Source organism: Cervus elaphus, chromosome 9 (genome assembly GCF_910594005.1).
Source record: "Cervus elaphus chromosome 9, mCerEla1.1, whole genome shotgun sequence".
Lineage (NCBI taxonomy): Eukaryota > Metazoa > Chordata > Mammalia > Artiodactyla > Cervidae > Cervus > Cervus elaphus.
The window spans coordinates 60,641,538-60,662,419 of record NC_057823.1 but is presented as its reverse complement, the minus strand read 5'-3'; the positions used below and the strand labels follow the sequence as shown (position 1 = coordinate 60,662,419).

At 35.9% G+C, this 20,882-nt stretch overlaps 1 long non-coding RNA gene across 1 annotated transcript; it reads right to left on the bottom strand.

Annotated features, from left to right (window-relative positions):
• Positions 1-5,388: 5,388 nt before the first annotated feature.
• LOC122699284 lies at positions 5,389-11,445 on the bottom strand. Its single transcript, XR_006342589.1, has 3 exons — positions 11,412-11,445; positions 5,832-5,956; positions 5,389-5,587 (listed from the first exon to the last, which is right to left on the bottom strand). It is a non-coding gene; the product is annotated as an uncharacterized LOC122699284 (long non-coding RNA).
• Between the last annotated feature and the right edge of the window lie 9,437 nt (positions 11,446-20,882).

The window sequence follows — 20,882 nt, the reverse complement described above, 5'->3', positions numbered from 1 at the left end:
TTGAAAATTATAAATGATTTATTTTAACCAAGCTAACAATTTTAAGGCATCAAAAAGGAAAATTTTAAATTTTCAGTAATAAGGTAACTTTTCCCCTACCTAATTTTTCTTTGTTCTGACTGGGCTTCATATGAATGTCAGAAGAGGTTGTATTGAACCAGAAGGCCTTGAATTGTATGTGTGTGTGTGTATAGACACACACACATACATATATGTTTATGTGGCAGTGGTTTAGTCACTAAGTTGTGTCTGACTCTTGGGACCCCATGGACTGTATAGTACACTAGGCTCTTCTTTCCATGGGATTTCCCAGGCAAGAATACTGGAGTAGGTTGCCATTTCCTTCTCTAGGGGATCTTCCCAATCCAGGGATCGAACTTGAGTCTCCTGTATTGGCAGATAGATTCTTTACTGCTGAGCCACCAGGGAAGCCCCCCGTATGTTTATATATGCATATATTTTATTTATAAATAAATACATATAATACTCCATATAATATGTGTATATTGTTTTTAAACATCCTATATTTTTACTAAAATTTTATTACAAAAAGTTTCAAAATACCAAGTTAAAAAACTTTGCAATGAAAGCCCACATACATGCCACCAAGATTCTTTAGTTCATCATTTGCTCTACCATGTGTATTGATAAAAATGGGTAAACTTTATGCAAATTATTTTTACATCCAGATACTCAGGTGTAGATTCCAATGCAGCAAATTCTCAAATAACAGCAAATGGACCACAAGAGCTGCATCTGCATTTTGCTTTAAACTAATGCTTCTTACATAATGCCATCATATCTATCTTACCCATGTTTTTTTTCTAACTTCAGCTTTGTCATACTTGAAAATAGCCTATGTAAAAACTAACAAATATGATGAGTGCCTTGTATGTGAGGATACTGCAGTTAGAAGGTAAAGTCTCATGGAAGCCTATGCTCTGAGGTCTCAGTGACTGCCTCTGTGGATTAACTGAAGGTATCATTGATTGTGCTGAGTAAGGTAGCCCTTTATCTCTCTTTAACATATCTCTTCTCCAAACCATTCCAAAGAGCTTTTTGAATAATTGCTTTTAATCCTCCAATTTTCCTAAATGGAAAATCTAATTTCTCCTTTAATTGTGGGAACTTTCCAACCTTTAAAATTTTCTTTCATTAGTATCTTCCTTTACACTTTGGAATAAGGTCAAAATTCTATTTTGGAGTAGGCTCAGAAAATGCTCCCCATAGTCACTTGTTAGAGAAGGGAAGAAGGTGTTTCATGTGTTTTGGAGTGAGATTCTAAATAGAAGATAGCCTTTCAGTAGTCATCGTATCTGGCTAGAAATAATAATAATAGCAGTGAAGTCAGATGACCTGAGGTTGTGTGTCTCCTCTCATTTAGCTATGTGATCTTAACACAAATTTATTTTTCTCTTTCCATCTGCCTTTTTCCGTCTTCCTTACTATTTCTAAAATCATGATAATAATACTCCACTGAAAGAGTCAAATTTTGCTAAGTGAATAGCCAATATGTTTTGCTGGTGAATAGCCAATATGTTTCCTTTTAATCCTTTCTGGGAATGGATGGGGACTAACATGTGTCAAGTATTGCTCTTTGAATCCAAGGAGATATGTAAAAATTGAGCACAATAAAGGACCGAAGACATCAGTTACGTGGCATTCATTAGGTTATTCATGTTGTTGTTGTGTTAGTTGCTCAGTCGTGTCCGACTCTTTGCGATCCCATGGATTGTAGCCCACCAGGCTCCTCTTTTCATGGGATTGTCCAGGCAAGAATACTGGAATGGGTTGCCATTCCTTCTCCATAGGTTATTCATACATAGATGCAAATAGGTTAAACTGAATTCAGCAGGCAAACTGATTTTTTGCTTTGGTTTTTGGAGTAGAAGACATAGTACATCTTAAACTCCATGTCACTTTGCCAAAATTGTCAGGGGGAGATTTGCCAGTTGGTTACCAAGTTTCATTAAATACTTCACAATATTAAGAAAGAAGCCAAAGATCAAGCACTTAGGTAATCTCTACCTATGGCTCTTCACCATTTCTCAGTTTATTTGCTCATTTCACCCAGTCTTTACCCCATTGGAGGCATTAGTTTCAGAACACTAAAGTCCTGGAGACTGACTGATTCTTGAGATAGAATCTTGGGCATAATTCTCTGCTTTGGTTGTCAGTTTCTTTATTTAACACATAATGTCTTCATGTAAACTGAAATTCAAATATATTCAATTTCATCATTATTTGAGATGATGCAGATATCTGATACACATTAATGTTAGCTATTGTTAGTATACTTAGGTGAACATTTGAGTTTAGAAACATGACTACTCCCATCTTTACTTTAGTTGAATACACATGATGTGACTGGAGAACAATAAAATATAAGGTAGAACATAATTATGATAATCATGAACTAAATTCGTTATAATTAAGGTGTTTACTGACTTATTGCCTAGACTCTCATTGATGTGCAAGGGTGCAAATTCTAGGGATAAAATCTGAAGCATAATCTGCTTCTCACACCCAAATTAACTTCCTCTTCACTACCATAAATACAATGACTTCTTTTTTAAACCTTATCTTCATACTTAAGAGTAAATAAATTACATAGTTTGGTCTTCTGTTGATCATCAGATTTATTTAACTATTTGAGTCCAAGTTTTCTGTTACTTGTTTCTTAAACCATATTTCTAGTCATCCTCTGTATGATGTCCACTGATAATTAGTCTTAGAAATATATTTTAAAGGAAAGAGTATATTTTCAGAATGTTATTTATAAAGATTAGCATTAATGAATCCTCTTCATGCAACTTACTCCTCTCCTACAGAAGAATCCATCCCACTCCCTTGAATCCGAGCTGGGCCAGTGACTTCCTTTGACCAACAGAATGTAGTGAACATGACAACATGCCGTTTTTATGTCTAAGCCTTAAGAGCCTGGCAGGGTTGAGTGAGAAACTGCAGAGAGACAGAGACAGGGAGACAAAGAGAAACCTCTCTAGCACTGCCACAGAAAAACATTCAGAAATCCACTGAATTCTTCGTGGATCCCAAGGGAGCCACACAGCCAGCAGCATCTGGAGCAGAGGCGGGCCGTTTCTGCTGAGCCTGCACAGGTTGCAGAATTGTGGGCAAATACTGTAACTTACTGTTTTCGTCTTAAGCCAGTAAGTTGGAGATGATCTGTTATGCAAAGAGAGATAATTGTTATAATACTGTTGACAAGATAGTGATTACTTTTTCACATTGAGTCAAGACCCCACGATAACCAAAATAGGTACCATGTATGAGAAGCTCTATGTACATTATCTCATTAACTTCTTCAAACAGTATTTGGTCACACCCTTAAATATATGGTGAGGAAACTCAAGCACAGTGTCATTAAATAGCTGTTTTCACACAGTTAACCCTAGTAAAGATATTTTAGATGTCTGGCGAAGTAACCCCAATGCTGTGCCTTGGCTCCCAAGGCTCTCTATAAACTGACTTCTCTCACCCTTGATCATGGCAACCTTATTTACATTTCAGGGTTTTGTTTTTGGTGTTTTGTTGTTTTTGTGTTTGTTGTTCTCTTTACTCAGAGCACCCTTCCTCTAAATTTGCTTGTGCCCAAATGCTTTTCAGCTTTCAGGGTTCAATTCAAAGTAACTGATTTCAAATAATTACTCTCTCCAAAATGTACCCAGTTTTCTCTGTCATATGTCTCAACTTTGCTTCCTTTATAAATTGATTAATAACTGAAAAATATTTTTAAAATATTTATTCTTATGCCCCCAAGGATCTTGTCTTGTTTGCCCTATCCTGGGAATGGTATCTAGCATAAAGTGAAGTTGGTCAGTCATGTTCGACTCTTTGTGACCCCATGGACTGTAGCCTGCCAGGCTCCTCCGTCCATGGATTATCCAGACAAGAATACTAGAGTGGGTTGCCATTTCCTTCTCCAGGGAGGAATCTTCCCAACCAGGGATCGAACCTGGGTCTCCCACATTGCAGGCCGACTCTTTACCGTCTGAGCTACCAGGGACTCCTGGAATCTATCATAAGCATTGAATAATTATTTGTGATTAGTGAATGAAATAATTCATGCACAGGGATTTTATAAAATAAGAGTGTAACAAACTATACTTTGAAAGTGAAAATGTTAATTGCTCAGTTGTGTCCAAATCTGCAACTCCCTGGACTATAGCCCGCCAGGCTCCACTGTCTGTGGAATTCTCCAGGCAAGAATACTGGAGTAGGTAGCCATTCCCTTCTCCAAGGGAACTTCCCAACCCAGGGATCAAACCTGGGTTTGCTGCATTGCATGCAAATTTTTTATGGTTTGAGCCATACATTTGTTGGTTGCTGTAAATTTTTCCCTCCAAACAGTTTGAAGATACAATCTTGTCTACCCATCTTTAGATTTCCGAGGACATACTACATGCCAGTAAACCTATTTTCACAATTTATCATGCATAGAAAATTATTTTATGTAGTAAACTGATAAAGCCAGAGACAACTAACGTAAAGGCTTCAGCTGTTGCATAACCTGTTCAGCTGCCCCAAATGACTGAGGTGACCAACATTTTGTCTCACTTGTTACTTATTTCTTGTCTCAGGGTACAAGTTGAGAAGCTCTAAAACTAACTCAATATGTCCCGAAGGAAAAATACTTCACAAATATATACTAAAGAATGCTAGTCAAGGCTATGGTTTTTCCAGTGGTCATGTATGGATGTGAGAGTTGAACTGTGAAGAAAGCTGAGTGCCGAAAAATTGATGCTTTTGAACTGTGGTGTTGGAGAAGACTCTTGAGAGTCCCTTGGACTGCAAGGAGATCCAACCAGTCTATCCTAAAGGAGATCAGTCCTGGGTGTTCATTGGAAGGACTGATGCTGAAGCTGAAGCTCCAATACTTTGGCCACCTTATGCGAAGAGTTGACTCATTGGAAAAGACCCTGATGCTGGGAGAGATTGGGGGCAGGAGGAGAAGGGGACGACTGAGGATGGGATGGCTGGATGGTATCACCGACTCAATGGGCATGAGTTTGAGTAAGCTCCGGGAGTTGGTGATGGACAAGGAGGCCTGGCATGCTGTGATTCATGGGGTCACAAAGAGTCGGACATGACTGAGCAACTGAACTGAACTGAAAGGATGCTAATTTGTATCAGATGATGTATATTTTCTTGGATTGAGCTTTCTTGTCCTTGAGTTCATCTGCATAAATTTTGAAGAATTGAGACTCAGAGTACTGGTTGGAGAATTCTGGATTTGAAAAGTGTGATGATAATTTCTGTCCTGTGGTTTGTTTTCAAATTGTATCATTTTGTACTAAGGCAGTCTAGCAGTTAGTCTAAATCAAATAAAGGTGGCTCCATTGTTAGCTGAAAAGAACATCAATGTAGTCAGTCTGCCGAGGTAACTTTATTGAAAGTGCTTTCTTTATGCAAAATAACTGATGGGAAATACACAGCAGTGGAGACTGGATAAACAGAGACAGAATCTTCTGATGCAAAAGGCGAATTGTAGGCACTTCCAGCTTTGCAGCATCAGGCGAATCAACATTTTCCTTCATGTTTGAAATTGAGCTTCCCATTTCTTTCCCTGAAAGAATAGAGATACTGCTCACAGTGAAGTGTGGTAGATGTGGGTTAAGCCCAGTATAAATGAATTGGGAAATGATACTTAAGCTTTCTAGGTCTGAGGCTAATAATATTGCTTTATTTTAAATAAGAACTATCTGTAAAATACTTAGCATAATAAAAGGCTTAATAAATAACTTCCCTGACTTATACCCCATTGACCTTAACCAAAGATGCTATTCCAAAGACAGCTTTCAGGTGCTTACTTAGCTGCTCTGCAGAATTCACAGAGGTTGTGGTAAGTTTGTCCATCAGTGCCGCATACTGGTTTGTTAATCTTGGGACAGGGTTTTCCATTTGTAGCTGTTTTCTCATAATTGCTGCAAAAAGCCTGTGATTAAAAAGTTCTTTTTTAATTTCATGAATAATGGCATTGACATCACTACCTCTCTCAAGTGATAACAAAAATATTCTATTTATGCTTATAAATCCATTTTAAAAGTTCTTATCTTATTATTACTAAACTCTTATTATCATTATCTTATTATTGAATCCTTGTAAAACCAGGATTCAAACAAGGACAGTTTAACTCTAGAGCCTATACTCTTAGCCGTTATATCATTCTGACCATATGGGAACCCACTAAGCTAGCCAAATTGGCCATTAATAACCTGTGAAAACATTTTGCTTTTTTTCCCAGCACTATACTACTCTTTCCTCCTGCAATAAATTTTCTCTTTTATGTCATTCTTTAATGATATGAAATAACACCTCTCAAATACCATCTCATACTCTGAAATTTTCCTGATAATCCTCAGGCGAAAAAAGATTGCTTCTGTTTCCAAATGTCTACAAGTTTATTATCTGACATCAACCTTTAGTAGTACACAAATGTTATTAATATTTTTTATTTATATTTGCTTTCGTTTACTTATTTTTGTTTTACTTTGGACTTCTATGGTGGCTCAGACAGTAAAGAATCTGCCAGCAATGCAGGAGACCCGGGTTTAATGCAGACTCTTAGGAGTAAGGCATAATAAAATATATGTGCATATAATCATAGTTCTATAATTGCTTCATTAGCTATCTCTGTAACTACCTATCATACAATGCATGGTATAATAGAACCGTTAAAAATACAGAGCAGCACAAAAGGGATAGATTTAAATCATGGATAGAACACTATCCAGAAACTTTCACTATTGATAGTACCTTTCCTGACATCATCTCTGTTTATATATTTTTCCCAAGTCTCATTACCATTGATAGCATTTTATAAAATGGTTTAAACTTGAAATATTATTTCAGTATCTTTCTGCATCAATATACATTCTATATTACCATTTTGAATAGTTACTATATACTATATTAATTATTATTCAATTCCCTATTTGGAAACATTTGGTTTGTTTCCATGTTTTTTCTTTTTCCTTGTTTGTTTGTTTCCATATTGTTTGCTAATGCAATCTATATTGCTAGGAATATCTGTATAAATGCATTTTCAGTTCTTTCCTTAGGCTCCATTTCTAGAAGTAAAAAAAACCCTCTGTTTTTAATTTGCCTTTTTAAAGACTTTTGATGCATTTATCAAGTAAAACTTCTGGGATTTTTTTTTTCATATTTCTATTTCCTTTAGGCCTTGACTATAATAGGAAACTCATGGAACTTTGTTGAATAGTGTGAAAGTGTTTTTTATATAATTACACAACTTCATAGGTAGAATGAAAGAAAATCTGCTCACAGATTTTCCTCACGGGAATAAAGGACAGACTTTAGTAGCCATCTTTTTTATTCTGCTTTCATTACCCTTACTTCAAGCAAAGCAAGTCTGTGTTTATCTGGTGTTACTTTTACCTGTTGAGATTTTGCTTTCGGTTTAGCTGAAGGGCATTTCTTTGAAAAGCAGTATTTCCTATGCTCTAATTTTACAGATGGGGACACTAAGGCTCAATTCCTTTTGGAAGACATTCTTCCAACATTTCACATGACATGGGGACAGAATTAAAACCTAGATATACCATTACATTTGTGGCTCAGCTGGTAAAGAATCCGCCTGCAAAACAGGAACCCTGGGTTTGATCCCTGGGTTGGAAAGATCTCCTGGAGAAGGGAAAGGCTACCCACTCCAGTATTCTGGGCTGGAAAATTCCATGGACTGTATAGTCCGTGGGGTCACAGAGAGTCGGACATGACTGAGCAACTTTCACTTTCACATCACTTTCATACCATTACGTTGTGATTTTCCAGTTTGCTTCTTTATCTATCATGAACCCATTTTTCCAAGAACCTAATTTTGCATACTAAGTCCCTCCTCTCAAGAAGTTCCTGACAGTAATGCAGTTTATAAAGTTATTATTTAATCTCAGTAATATTTCAGATATATTTCTAGACTTAAAAGTTCAACATGAAAATATGTAACTCCACCTGCCTCCCAGAATATAATTTTCCTCATATGGTAAAGAGAACAAAATGTAACTGTTAGTTTTCTCGCCCTAAACATCAGAAGAATCAAAGTTAAGAAGAGTCTCATCAACTCTAATAGCATGACTTTCTAAATTGTCATGGATTAAGGAACTGACTTGTTACTTTTATGCTTTCTGCTGTCACCACATGGAATAGAAGGCATTAAGAATCAACTTCTAGGTTGTATCAAAGCACAGTAGATTAAAGATTTAAGTGAAATTGAATTGTCTGTGAATTGGTAAGACATTTTTTTAAAAAAACTCTGTATATTTCATATAGTACAGTTTAAGCAAGACCAAATTTGTCTTTTTTAAACATTTTCTTTTCCGAAATAATTTCTGATTTGAAAAGTTTACATGTGTGTGTGCTCAGTCGCTCGCTCATGTCCAACTCTGTGACCCCATGGACTGTAGCCCTCTAGGCTCCTCTTTCCATGGGATTTTCTAGGCAAGAATACTGCAATGTGTTGTCATTTCCTCTTCCAGGGGATCTTCCTGACCTAGGGAGCAAACTCATGTCTCCTGCATTGGCAGGCAAATTCTTTACCACTGAGTCACCTGGGAAGCCCCAGAAAGTTTATTTTGGTATGAAAGAGGGGATATGCTTTACCAGAAGTTAATTTCTAAAGATAGTACATTCTCTTCTGTATTTTCTTTTATTCAGCATGATTTAATTTTCATACTTTTTTTTCTCTTTTTTGTTGCTTAGTTTCCTTTATAATTCCCTTTTGTATGGTTCCATGGAGAAATCAATTTTATTTCTTTACTTTTTACTCAACAAATATTGAATGCCTACTTTGTGCCAGTAACTAGAAATTCCAAAGTAGTCTTGTCAAATTTCTAATTAAAATCTTACAACTGAATTTTGCCTCAAGAAAGTAGCTGTTGCTTAGAGTTGAAGAGAGACTGAGCAGACAAAAAACTATATATGGTCTCAGATTAGATCCTACAACAAGAGAATCATATGATATTTCTGGGGTAGCTAGTGAAGTTTGAACAGGATTTCAGGTTAACAAGTTAGGTGTACAGTTCTGTATCAGTGTTCATTTCCTGATTTTGATGACTGTACCAAAGTTATGTAATGTGAGCTGCATGAAAGATACATAGTATGTAATATTTCTTTGGGCTACTTTTCAAAATGAAAATATTTTTTAAAAACATAAAAGAATCCAAAAGTTAATTTAGACCTCCATCTTCAACTAAATTTTTAGATAAGATATATAGATTATATAACCTTATCTCAAAATTCTTGTAGGTGGCTAGTTTTCAGAAGGTAGAAATACTATATATCACATCTGTTATTATCTTGTACATTCTAACATTTGTTGAATCTTTCACTCGTTCTTAAATCCATCTCTTCAGCTATCAATCCATTGATTTATCCATTCAATCATCTATCCATTTATTAGGTGAGATTTTTATTGAAGCTGTGCCACGTTTAAAGACCTAGGATCCGAACAAGACAGAAAACACTTCCTCTGGCCCTAAGGAGCTTACTTTCTAAGAGAGAAGGCTATCTGTGATGGATAGCATAATATGATAAATGTTGAATTTAGTATATCAGTAAAATCCAGTAAAAATACAGATGAGATCTTAGTAAATCATTCATAGGGATGATAGAGCAAAATTGATTTTGTTCTCAGGAGATTTCTGCATGAAGGAGGATATGAAGGTCCTTCTAAATGAGAGCATGAGCACACTTTTCACAGTGGTGTGACTGGTAATGGTCTTTCAGAATGTTAAAATAGCCTTAACCAAGGCATATGAGAGGTCTTGGTATGCTAGAAACAATAGGCTATTTAGTGTGGTCAAAGAATTGGATCACAGGGTGGTAGAGAATGAATGAGGCTGCACAAGGAGACAGCCAATAGATTGATAAGGGACATGAAAGCCAGGCTAGGGAATTTGGATATTATCTTATTGGCATTTGAAAATTATCTATGATTTTGAAGTTAAAAGAGTCATGTGAATAAAGTTAAAATGTTAGAATTTTTTGGAATTGGTGTGGAGGATGTTTGTTGAATAAATTAATTTTTTTTTAAGTTCTAGAGTTGTTTCTCTTTATATCTCTTTATAAATATTTCATTTAAAATATTTACTCTTTAATTAGAAAACTAGAATTGGATAAATGTGACTTAGTTATTAGGATTAAATCATTAAAATAAAAATTTAATAATAGTTAATTTTTATTTAGTATTTACACTGAACAGTCTTATGGGCTGTATATAAATTAGCTCATGTAGTATTGAATTGAGTACTTTATTAGCTGAGTTTTATAGATAAAGAAACTGAGGCACAGAAAGGTGAAGTAAGTTACCAATGATCAGACATTTATTGAGTAATAGGGCTGGATTATAAACCTGAATGTTCTTTCTCAAAACTCATATTTCAAAAAGGAAACTCTGACTACATTTTTAAAAAATTTAAGATATACAACTATTTCTTATGATTATAGACCCTATTATTACAAATTATTCTCTCAGTAGTGTAGATTCTGTGATTACTAGTTGCCAACCAAGCCACCTGTCCATATGTACACAAAGAAGAGAAGGAAATGGAGAAAGAAAGGGCAGCCCACTCCAGTATTCTTGCCTGGAGAATCCCATGGATGAAGGAACCTGGCAGGCTGCAGTCCATGGGATTGCAAAGAGTTGGACATGACTCAGCGACTAATACACACTCTAAGATACCAAAGGATTTAGTGTCTGTGAGTCTGGCAAGTACTCTCTCTCCATACCTAAGTGTGTTTATTAAGATATAGAGCGGTGATTCTACAATTTTAATGTTAGGGGCTTCTTAAAATATAGATTCCTAGGCCTCAGCATCCCTCCCTAGACATCCTGGTTCAATCGGAAGATCTAATATGTATGTGCAGGAAACAGGAATGCATTTCATGAAGCATTCGTAGAGACTTCTGAACAAGGTACTCAGATCTAGAGTAACCGTATGTTCTGAGTTGGCTGAATAGTCTCAGTTTATGTCTTCTCTATAAAACTGTGTAAATACTACTTTCACTCTCAAAATTTTCCTTATTTAGAAAATAAATGATATTCATCCCATATTTTTATAAGCAATGTATTATTTTAGAGGCTTTAACTGTGTACATACTATTTCTTTGGAAATGTGACATCTGGCTCATCTAAAGAAAATGGGAAGTAATTTTTAAGTGCTTTTCTACTGTTAAGGAAAAGGCATCTGCACTAATAATGACTTTTTTTTCTAAATAAGGATATCATGCTGTCATCCCACCTTCTCACCAGAGCAACCAAATGAACTCAGAAGACCTTAATGAAATAGTCACAGTACTTCCCAACTCAAAATCACCTTTGTTGTAAGACAGCCTCTTGTGATAGTAGAGGGCCCCTAAGAGTGAGAAATACATACCTGGTAGCCCCCTTGGCTCACAGCCTCTGCAAGGAGAGAACAAACTGGTAAGTCACAACAGGACAGGCAGATTCCAGAATCAGTGTGTTAGAGTTAAAATGATCCACAGAGACCTTCTAAGATTATAACTGCCATATTTAGGATGAAGAACTAAGGCCCAGAGAAGGACAGAAAGCTTCTTCAGGACACACAGCTTGTTAACTACACAGCTGAACCAGAGGCCAGGTTACAAACAACCAGTACAAAGCTCTTTTCACTACATTTGCTATTTATGATCTGTGTGGCTTTTACTTAATTATATTCACTTCTTTAATGTTTACCTTACAACCAGGCTTTAACTTAAGAAAGGAAGGCAAGAATATATGTCAAAGTGGCATATATTTAACCAGAAAGAAGTTGAAAATTCCAAAATCTAGAAACCGTTAGATTAAAGGATAATCAAGACAATTGGCCAAAAAAGAGCTAATATAACAATAAAATACAAAATAATTTGGAGAACATTGAAAAAAATCATATAATTGACCCTATTTCCACTAATAGTATCTACCATGTACTAAGGGATTTCTATATTTCAAGCACTGTATTAAATCTTACATATATTAAGTCATACTAATAGTTCTGTGTTAAATCTAAGGAAATTGCAACCTGGGGCAAATAACTCATCTGAGGGCATGTACCTTGTAAATGATAGAGCCAGAAAGCAAGCCCAGGTCTTAGATTCTAAAGACAATGTACATAACCATAACCTTTTATTGAAACAAGTCTTAGAGCACATAAGGGTCACAACTCTATTTTCATATGATGAACAGTAGCCAGAGAAAAGAAGTAGGTTGCTCAATATTAAAGAAAAAGATAGTAGCACAATGAAGGTTAGAGGCCAAATATTAAAATCCTACTCTTGGGCTCTTCCACTCATTCTCTCTTTTTTCTTTGCATACCTAGAGACTAATTAAGAATGCCTCAGTTTTCAGTAGAATGGAAGCATCTCAGGAACATTTCAGTAGCTGAAGCTCTTTAGGTAAGAATTTCTTGAAGGTGACTTTATGTAATAATTTCTGTTATAATTTCAATATAAGCTGTTTCATTGAAGAATGAAACTTATTTGAAATCTTATGCTCTTAATTATGATTTGCTAGTTTGCAACTGGCCTGGAACTTCTATTTTTTTTGTTCCCCCTTGACCTCACTGCTTGGCTTGTGGGATACTAGTTCCCTGACCAGGGGTTGCACCCAGGCCCTTGGCAGTATGAGCACAGAACCCTAACCACTTCCAGGGAATTCCTGGCCTGGAACTTTTAGATTAGGCATTTGAGGTGCATTTGGTCTAGGACAGGCCATCTCATCCTATGGATTAAAACATTGATTTTGCAAGTAGATGACACTATCTCTTACATAGTATTATAGTGATAATTCATAATATTATCATAGTATTCATAATAGCATCATAGTATCATAATTCATAGTGTTATAGTGATAAATTGTAAGTTTCCTCTAAATTAATAGCATTATGGGTGGTCGCCATCAATAACCATCCTTATCACCGTCATCATCATCATAAACAAAGACATCACATCATGACTGCTAACATTGACCAGAATTCCATTCTGTGTGTGTGTCTGTGTATGTGTGTGTACAGTACTCACCTGCCAAGATGAACAAATAGGCCACACTGATCATAAGCAGAAGGGTGCCTGATAACTTCATGATGAATGAATCTGCCAAGTCTGCAGGGAATGTGTTAACAAGAGTTTACCACTGTGGATGTTCTAGAAGCTGTATTTATAAGTAGATCCATATGCATGCTTATGAGTACCTATACATTTGGCAGCCAGCCAGATTCTCCACCCTGATTGTATAATCTATGTCCCCAGTGATTAGAGACATCAGAAACCAAAGAAGCTTATTTCCTGCCTTTTTTAGACAGGAACAATAGCCTGAAATGTTTAGGCAGAATAAAATGAATTATATGTATTACACCCAGAATTTGCTCTCATCAGCAATCAGTAATAGTTGTGAGCAAGTCATTTTCTAGCAATTTGCATATATGAACCTGTTCCCAGCAGAGCCTTGGGACAAGAAAGCTTCCATCAGGCAGTAACCTGTGTAATTTGTGCACAATATTAATAACGCTTGGTGTCACAACTAGTAAGAAAATAAAAATGCTAATGTGAGGGATTTTAAGGTGGAGGAATTTATTGGACTAAGAGAGCATACTCCTAATGGTCACTGAATTAAAAACCCTTGATATTCCCTATGAATGTGAATTAGGGGCTATTTTCTTCAACCCCTTGCTGTTAGGCAAAACATACATGATGATTCTTACTTAACATTTTTATTTTAACAAGTATTTCACAGATGGATTTCAGTGATGGGGCATAAATACCATTCTCTTGCTTCTCTCAAATACATCAAGTACTCTTTACCTTATGGCTCCTGCTCTTATTGTTTCCTCCAAATGGAAGACTCCTGGCCAAGAAACTTAAATAGCTAGTTTCTTTCTTTCTTTTTTTTTGTTCTTAAGAAATATCAGTTCAAATACTACCTGCTCAGTGAAGATTTCCCTGTCAATTCAAAATACCTCCACCCCAACTCAGATCAGTGTGCTTTATTGCTTTCATAATGCTTTTCAACATCTAAATTATCTTTCTTACATAATTATTTACTTGTATATTTCCCAACTATGAAATATATACAATCATATAGACAAATACATATACACTAGGATATAAGCTCATGGATCTTTTTTCACTCTAGTATCTCCACACGTAGAACAATGGCTTGCACACAGAAGCATATAAACATCTTTCTGATTTTACAAATGCTAATTAGTAAAAGTTGCTTCCTTCACTCTAACATAATAATTGAACACCAATTATTGCAAGTATTACTAAATGCTGAAATGAAGTGACAACAAAGATAGATTCATACAGCTACATTCATCATTCTTTTCTCAAACACTTACTGGGTGAAACCTACTGGTTCCAGGAACTTTGATCCTAGAAATTTAAAGACGAGTAATAGACATTCACAATCAAAACAAGAAGAAAGCAACCTGACTAAAGTTATAGACAAATACAAGGGGAGCGCAGAAAAGAGCACATTCCTCTGAGTAGGGTGAAGAAGGCATGGCAGAGAGGAGGTGGTCATGACCAGGCTTCCTAGAGTTATTAGAAAATCAGAGACACATAAAGTGATAGCCATTATTTCAAGAATAAGAAATCATATGGAAAAAAGAAAACAAGAGCTAAGGTATATGTTTAGAAATGAGAGCAATGGTTAGACTTAATGCAGGCCTTAAGATAACAGCTTTCACAGACTTTGCTAAGGATTGTCATATTTCTTGGAGTCCTTTAACATCTCTGGATCTGTGAGCTTCTTGTGTCATCAAATTTAGACGTTATGTAACTATTTATTCAAATACATGTTTTTATTCCCTCATCACCCTTCTCCCAAGCTTCATGAAGTTGTCCCCCAACTCATTAATCCTTTCTTCAGTACTTCTTTTTGTTTTCTTTTTTTTCTCTGTATTTCATTTTTGTTCAATTCCAATGCTATATCCGTTGTGGAAACAATGGAAGCAGTGAGAGACTTTATTTTGGGGGGCTCCAAAATCACTGCAGATGGTGGCTGCGGCCATGAAATTAAAAGACACTTACTCCTTGGAAGAAAAGCTATGACCAACCTAGATAGCATATTAAAAAGCAGAGACATTACTTTGCCAACAAAGGTCTGTCTAGTCAAGGCTATGGTTTTTCCAGTAGTCATGTGTGAATGTGAGAGTTTGACTATAAAGAAAGCTGAGCACCGAAGAATTGATGCTTTTGAACTGTAGTGTTGGAGAAGACTCTTGAGAGTCCCTTGGACTGCAAGGAGATCCAACCAGTCCATCCTAAAGGAAATCAGTCCTGAATATTCATTGGAAGGACTGATGCTGAAGCTGAAACTCCAGTACTCTGGCCACCTCATGCGAAGAACTGACTCATTTGGAAAAGACCCTGATGCTGGGAAAGATTGAAGGCAGGAGGAGAAGGGGACAACAGAGGATGAGATGGTTGGATGGCATCATTGACTTGGTAGACAAGAGTTTGAGTAAACTTCAGGAGTTGGTGATGGACAGGGAGGCCTGGCATGCTGCAGTCCATGGGGTCACAAAGAGTTGGACATGACTGAGCAACTGAACTGATCACGTTTACTAATCTCTTCTTCTACGGTAGCTAACCTGCTGTTAATATCACATGGTGCTATTTTTCTTTTCAAACATTTCACTTTCTCAATACACTATTTCTTTATTTCTATATATTTTTATATCCAGATAAATCTTCCATCTATTTACTTCACATGCTCTGTTTTTCTCCTACCTTCTTGAACATAAGGGATAACTAATTTAATGATCTCATCTATCAATTATATAATTTGTGTCATTGCTGGATCTCTTTATTATGATTGATACTTTTCCAGAAAATATACTGACAAACCAGTGAAAGCACAGACAGAGTGATTGCTAGCACAGATGGGGTTGATGGTGAGGACTGTGGTTGTCAAGGCCCCTAGTGAAAACATAACCTTTGAGCTAGAGGATCAAAGATAGGAATTCATGAAAAAGAATGTTTGTTCCTTCTCGCCATCTTTTTGTATTTCATGGTCTACATCGTCAAACAGAGCTTCCCTTGTAGTGTGTCTCTGCAGCATTGTATTTCTCACCTGGGCAGCATGGTTCTACAGTTTCCTTCATACCAGGCATATAAAGAGCTTATTAGCAGGTAGACACAATCTCTTCCCAGATTCTAGAATTTGGGGAACAAAAAGCTTGGGTACCTGAGAGTGGCGGAGATGAAATGGTACATGGGGACATGTTTATGAGATTGTGCAGTTTCAATTATGTAAAAGAGTATGATGGTTTTCAGAAAGTCCCACAAATTAGCTTATAGTTATGACATCTGTAGGAGGGGCTCACTGCCTCTTTAAAGACTCAGTAAGAAAGTATTTAATGATGTCTGCTTACACTGTCTATAAAACAGTTTTCAAAGCATTGCACATCTAGCAATATTATTACCACAACATGAGTGAGATTTTATTGGATGAGCAAATAGTTTTTTGTGTAATGGGAACTTAAAGATATTTATTAAGTCAAATTATTCTTACAAAAATTAAAATAATTCAGGTAACTGCCATTGTTGCTTTGACCTGACAATGGTGTGGTTCTCTTCTCCCACTACTGCTTCCCTTTCTCAGGAGATCATCTTACACACTTCTTTCTTACATAATTTTTCAATACTATATTATTAACTTTAGTCACCATGCTGTACAATAGGGCTCCACCACTGATTCATCTTATAATTGAAAGCTTGTACCCTTTCTCCACCCACCCAACCCTAGGCAACCACCACTCTTCTCTCTGGTTCTGTGAGTTTGACCTTTTAGATTCCTTGAGTTTAAGTGAGATTGTGCAATATTTATCATCCTGTGTCTGGACACTATAGTTAAGCATAATGTTCATTCATTCTCCTTGTCACAGATGGCAGGATTTTTTTCTTTACTTTTTTTGGATGAATAATATTCAATTGTAGATATTGTTGGAGTAATAAACAAGGAAGCCATTAGACTGAGGTGGCTCTAATTCCTTAGTAGCTACCTAGTAAGCAAACCCAAACTGAGCCAGAATCAATGCACTTGAATCCAAGAAAACAAAACTTAGGAACAGCTAATCTCTGTCAGCTTGGCTGTCTCAAATAAGACAGTCACTTAATCCATGGCTAATCAAATACTTCCTTTGCTTTACTTCCACATCTTCTCTTTACCTTTCCACTAGCTTGTCAGCAGAGCACTCCTAAACATTTTCAGTTTGGTATCTGCTGAGTTGAATGGATGTTTGCCCAAATAAACTCTTGTAGATTTTAATGTGTCTCAGTTTATTTTTTAACAATATACACCAGAGTGTATCTGTTCCTCTATCTGTGGCCACTTAGATTGCTTCCATATCTTGGCTATTCTGAAAAGCTGCAGTGAACATGGGAATACAGATAGCTCCTGAGATCCGAATTCATTTTCTTAGAATATATACACAGAAGTGGGGTGGCTGAACAACATGGTAGTTCTATTTTTAATTTTTTGATGAATTTCCTTGCTGTTTTCCATAATGGCTGTACCAATTTATAGTCTCACTGACAATGTACGAGAGTTTCTCTTTTTGCCAGTACTTGTTTCTTTATTAAATATTTTTATTTTATACTGGACTGTAGTTGATTTACAGTTCATGTTAGTTTCAGGTGTGCAGCGAAGTTATTCAGTTAGACATATAATCTTTTTCAAATTCTTTTCCCATTTAGGTTTTTACAGAATATTGAGCATAGTTCCCTGTGCCATACAGTAGGTCTTTGTTGATTTTCTATTTTAAATATAGATATGTATTTATATGCATATGTGTCAATCCCAAATTCCCAGTTTATTCCATATATCTATATGTGCATATATGTGTATATATATGTCAATCCTAAATTCCCAATTTAACCCTTACCCCCTACCTTTCCCATTTGGTAACCATATATTTGTCTAAGGCTGTGAGTCTATTTCTGTCTTGTAAATAAGTTCATTTGTATCTTTTTTCTTTAGATTCCCCATACGAATGATACCATATGATATTTATCTTTCTCTCTCCAATTTACTTCACTTAGTATGATAATCTCCAGGTCCATCCATGTTGCTGTAAATGGCATTATTTCATTGTTTTTCATGGCTGAGTAATATTCTACTGTATATATGTATACCACATCTTCTTTATCCATTCATCTGTTGATGGACATTTAAGTAGTTTCCATGTTTTGGCTATTGTGATTTTCATTTCTCTAGTAATTGCAGTGTTGATCATGTTTTCCTGTGCTTCGTGACCATCTGTATGTCTTCTTTGGAGAAATGTCTATTTAGGTCTTTTGCCCATTTTTTTTAATTGATTTTTTAAAAAATATTGAGCCATGCTACCTGTTTCTAAATTTTGGACGTTAATCCCTTTTGGTGGAATCATTTGCTAATACTTTCTCCCATTATGTGGGTTGTCTTTTTGTTTTGTTTATGGTTTCCTTTGTTGTGCAAAAGTTTCTGAGTTTAATTAGGTTCCATTTGCTTATTTTTGTTTTATTTCCATTGCTTTAGGAGATGGGTCAAAAAAGATATTGCTGTGATTTATGTCAAAGACTGTTATTCCCGGTTGGATTTCTCATAATGGCCATCCTAAAGATGTGAAGTGATCGCTTACTGTGGTTTTGATTTGCGTTTTTGATGATAGTTAGTGATATTGAGCACCTTTTTGTGTACCTGTTACCCATTTGTATGTCTTCCTTGGTGAAATGTCTGTTCATTTCCTCTACGCATCATTTTTTAAAATTTATTTTAATTGGAGAATAATTGCTTTACAATATTGTATTGGTTTCTGCCGTACATCATTATGAATCAACCATCAATATACATGTGTCTCCTCCCTCTTAAACTTCCCTCCTGCCCCTCTAAGTTGTCACAGAGCACCAGGATGAGCTCCCTGCATCTTAAAGCAAATTCCCACTGGCTCTCTATTTTACATATGCTCTACCTGTTATTTAATCTGATTTGTTTTAAGCTATATGAGTTACTTATATATTTTAGATATTAACCTCATATCAGATACAAAGTTTACAAATATTTTCTCCCATTCTATAGATTGCTTTTTCACTTTTGCTAACCTTTTTTTTTCCTGTGATGTAGTCCTGCTTGTTTAGTTTTGCTTTTGTTGTTTGTGCTTATGGTGTCATATCCAAAATATCGTTGTCAAGGCCAGTGTCAAAGGTATTTCTCTCTCTCTCTTTTTTTTAAGGAGTTTTAAAACTTTGGGTACTGTTTTTAAATCTTTTATTTCATGTCAACTTGATTTTGTTTATGATATTAGAATGGTGTCCAATTTCATTTTTTTGCATGAGGATATCCAGTTTTTCAGTAACTTTTATTGAAGAGACTATTCTTTATCATTGTGTATTCTTGGTGCCTTTGTTGAAGGTCAGTTTACTGTGTACATATGAGTTCTGTTCCATTGGTCTGACTACTATAGCTTAATAAAATTTGAAATCAGGTAGTGTGTTGTCTATAGCTTTATTTTTTCTAAAGATTGATTTAATCCTTCAGGGTCTTTTGTGGGTCCATATGAATCTAAGGATTTTTCTATTTCTGTAAAAAATGTCATTGGAATTTTTATAGAGATTGCATTGAATCTGTAGGATAGTTTGGGTAGTATGGACATTTTAACAATATTAATTCTTCCAATCCATGAATACAGGATATCTTTTCAGTTATTTGTGTCTTCTTCAATTTCTTTCATTAAGGTTTTAATAAGAGGTAAAGAGGGTTATTATTCAGTGATAAAAGTGTCAATTCATCAACAGGACATAGCAATTGTAAACATATATGCACTCAACATTGGAGCATCTGAATATATAAAGTAAATATTAACAGAACTGTAAGGAAAAATGGTGCAATAATAGGAGAGGACTTCATTATCCTATTTTCAGCAAAATGTCATCCAGATAGAAAATCATTAAGGAAACATCTGATTTGAATTACACTGTAGATCAGATAGACCTAAGAGAGAGCACATGAAACAGAACGTTCCATCCAAGAGCAGAAGAATATGTATTCTTCTCAAGTACACAGAGAACATTCTCCAGCATAGATCATAGGCTACACAAGTCTTAACAAACTTATAAAAGTTGAAATCATATCAAACATCTTTTCTAATCACAATAGCACTGAACTGGAAATCAGTAGGAAAAAGACTGGAAAATTCACAAACATGTGGAAGTTAAACAACACTTTTCCAAAAACAGAACCAGTGGGTCAAAGGAAAGATCAAAAGAGGGGGAAAGCCTGAGTCAAATGGAAACAGAAACAAAATACCTAAACTTATGGAGTTGTGATTTATTATGTACATTCTTTTAGTATGCACGTCTTAGCAAATCTAAGGTGTAGCTGTGGTGAGATAAACTGGGCCTACCTTTTTTCTTGTTCAGTTCAGTTCAGTTGCTCAGTCATGTCCGACTCTTTGCGACCCTGTGAACCGCAGCATGCCAGGCCTCCCTGTCCATCACAGACTCCTGGAGTTTACTCAAACTCTTGTCCATTGAGTCGGTGATGCCATCCAACCATCTCATCCTCTGTCAACCCCTTCTCCTGCCTTCAGTCTTTCCCAGCATCAGGGTCTTTTCCAATGAGTCAGCTCTTCGCATCAGGTGGCCAAAGTATTGGAGTTTCAGCTTCAGCATCAGTCCTTCCAAAGAACACTCAGGACTGATCTCCTTTAGGATGGACCGGTTGGATCTCCTTGCAGTCCAAGGGACTCTCAAGAGTCTTCTCCAACACCACAGTTCAAAAGCATCAATTCTTCAGCACTCAGCTTTCTTTATAGTCCAATTCTCACATCCATACATGACTACTGGAAAAACCATAACCTTAACTA